The 3,455-nt window shown below is 39.1% G+C and overlaps 1 pseudogene; it reads right to left on the reverse strand.

The window, feature by feature from the left end:
• Window positions 1-34: 34 nt before the first annotated feature.
• Window positions 35-1,402, reverse strand: LOC116465625 (heterogeneous nuclear ribonucleoprotein H-like; annotated as a pseudogene).
• Window positions 1,403-3,455: the final 2,053 nt, after the last annotated feature.

Raw genomic sequence — 3,455 nt, forward strand, 5'->3', positions numbered from 1 at the left:
GCCAAGAGTCCGTGATCAGGATCAATTACATTCTTCATCCACCACTCATATCAGACATGTTAGACATCCCTCCCGTGCTGTTCATGCCAATAGATGCATGGCTTCCTCTAATGTAGTAGTTGCTGTTCATTGCTTCTTGGCTACTTATGTAATGTTTGATTGAAAATTACTGAAGTTTTCCTGCAAAACTTGATCGTATCCACTTATGCTGCCCTAGCCACCATAGCTGCCTCCATGACCATCACTCAGCTGTTGGCTGGCTGGGCCACTGTAACTGAACTGGTTTGACAAGCCCATAACTCCCATCATCTGGCTACCATAACCACCACCACTTGGTGCTATTATAGAATCCAAGAAGAGTTCTACATATCTGTGACGCGTATTTGCTTTGTCTTTTGACATAGCTGCCACAGCATCTTCTGAGTTACAAACTCGACAGTTGCTTCACCAGTTACTCTGCCATCAGGACCAATTACAATGTGTACTCTCCACGACTGAGCAGTGAAAAAATTATAAATATCATTCTCAGTAGCTCTGTAAGGTAATCCACACATGTGTACACAGTGTCCCATTGTGCTCTGGAAGGTGGAGCCACCATCCTCATATCTATGATCAGACATTCCTAAAAAACTACAATTGAAGTTTCTTCCAAATCTATCCGACCCACATTCATAGCCATCATTATAACCATTATAATCATTATAGCCTCCATAGCTTCCACCATAAGCACCACACTGCATCCTCTCAAAGCCATCTCCTCTGCTAATGCTGTTATGCCCTTTGCCAGCCCCAGGTCTGTCATAGGGACCTGGCTGCTGCATGGCCATAAGCTTTTATGAGTTCTAACTTCAGCTCTACTGCTCTTAAATATTTTGATATACATGTGCCTTATTCTTTCCTTGTGTTTCTCTAGAGAATTTTCAGCTATTTCCTGTGAAGCATACTGCACAAAGGCCTCCCCTGTACTCCTTCCCTGGAAATCCACCATCAGTGTTATGCCATTTGTTACGATTTCCAACCATGAGAAGAAATGAACAATTTCTTCCTTGCTACATTCAAAGGGGAGTACAAAGCCATCATTGGCCATGTCAGAACTATCTGGACCACTATGCTTCAGCACCCAATCCATTTCAACATGGTTTGACTTGAATACTGAAACATATCTGTGTCCTATAGTTTATTTGTCTTTTTTCAGGGCCAATTTGACCTCATACTCTCAAGTTCAGCAAAAGTCTCACCATTTGGTCTGCCTTCTCTGCTGCAGATGAAACGAATACGTTGAGCCTTATTTTAAATTTTGCACTCAGAAAAAAATCCTCTGCACTTTATTGGCTGAGCAAGACTAGGGCAATCTCTGGACCTTCATTATGAATCCCTCTCCACCTTCAGCGCCCAATATCATCATCTCTTACAGGATCTGACGTGGAAACAGACTAGACGCCTGACTTTGACGTGACTGAGCAGAAAATCTTCTCCTTTATTTTTTTTTCCTACGTGTTCATGTCTGTTGCTTCCATGGTAACCCACCTTTCATCTACTGCTTGTTTCATTCACCTTTAATAGAAACTGCTTTAGTTCGTATGTCTCTTTAATTGTAATTTTATTTTAGATTCCGGGAGACATGTGCAAAACGTGCAGGTTTGTTACATAGGTAAATGTGTGCCATGCTGGTTTGCCGCACAGGCTAACAGCAGACCACTCAGCAGAAAACCTACAAGCCAGGAGAGAGTGGGTGCCAACATTCAACATTCTTAAAGAAAATAATTTTTAACCTGTATGGTTTTAATTCTGATTTTCTCAGCTCGTCTTTGAGCTTTGGAATACCTATTTCAGCATCTATGATTTTCTTTTATTATGTGTATTTAAAACCCAAGAAAGACAATTTAAAAACTAAATGAATGAGAATATATCACCTATTCTTTTGGACCCTGTTGAAATGTTATGTCTTGTAGGATCTGGACGTCATGTGAATGTACATTTCATTGGTTTTAATTTAAATTGACAAAAAAATGCTCATTATTTTTAAGTAGTCAAACAATTCACAAGTAAAGGTAACAGTTAAAGTGCCCTTTGACTCTCTTGGATTATCAGCCCCAAACTCTCCTCCCTGATTTACGAAGGAAACATTTTTGCTAATCAGGCATACCTTGTAAATTTTTGTAGACACTTACACACACACATATACACATAAAGGGTGTTTTTTACTTCAAATAAGTGACATAAAAAGTCATAGTCTCTATATATTTTTAACCTGCTTCTTTTCCATGAACCTTTTTCCATATTAATACTTCATCTTGGCTGGGTACAGTGGCTCATGCCTGTAATCCCAGCACTTTGGGTGGTCGAGGTGGGTGGATCACCTGAGGTCAGGAGATAAGAGACCAGCCTGGCCAACATGGTGAAACTCCGACTTACTAAAAATACAAAAATTAGCTGGGCGTGGTGGCACTTGCCTGTAATCCCAGCTACTCAGGAGGCTGAGGCAGGAGAATCGCTTAAACCCGGGAGGCGGATGTTGCAGTGAACCGAGATCCTGCCACTGCACTCCAGCCTGGGCAACAAGAGCTAGACTCCATTTCCAAAAAAAAAAAAAAAAAAAAAAAAAAATACAAAAATACAAAAACAAAACAAACAAACAAAAAAACAAACAAAACAAAACTTCATCTTATTGACCATTTTCATAAAATTAAATAGCATATGTATAGTATAACTAATTTTATTTTTGAGTTCATCTTTACAAATGAATGATCATGTTATTTAGAGCACCGTAGACATTCATGTGGATTTCTTCATATTCCCCTAGTATCTAGCCATTTATTTCATCTTTTCCCATTTTCCCTTTTATCCTTTTAATCATGTCGGTACTGCAGGTAGGAGACTTCGTAGCATAGCATCAATTTTCTTGGAATGGAGTGCCTCATATATCTATAAAATGAAAACTTATTCTTTCCCAAGAATATCTTTAAGATGTCTTCACTTTGCAGGTAAGGTTTTGATTCTTTCTCAGACCATTTTCTATGCCTGCACTGTATTCTTTTCAACTGTTGACAATTCATCTAATTTGGGACTGTTGGTATATCTTTTTTGTTTTCCCAAATTAAGTAAACAGTAAATAGAAGCAGAAGTAAATTCAAACCTAGGACTGCTTTTAGGCTGTCCGCAGGATATAAACAGCTAGATGGAAATGATAAACCTTTCAGTCCCCAACTGAGAATGGTGGCTCAGAGAGTAATATATTAAGTAAAGTAATAGAAGGCATAACTAAATTCTGTGGATGTGCAGAGGAGATCTTAATTCAGCTTGAGGCACTCAGAGAATGCTTTAGAGAAGTGGCAATTTAGCTGAGCCTTTAAGGAAGAGTTTTCCAAGAGGGCCAGAGGAAAAGTGTATTCCAGGGAGAGGAGAGAATGTTAAAACACGGCACAGTGGAATGAAAGTTTATGTTATGTTCACAA

Source organism: Hylobates moloch, unplaced genomic scaffold, assembly GCF_009828535.3.
Source record: "Hylobates moloch isolate HMO894 unplaced genomic scaffold, HMol_V3 SCAFFOLD_7309, whole genome shotgun sequence".
Taxonomy (NCBI): Eukaryota; Metazoa; Chordata; class Mammalia; order Primates; family Hylobatidae; genus Hylobates; species Hylobates moloch.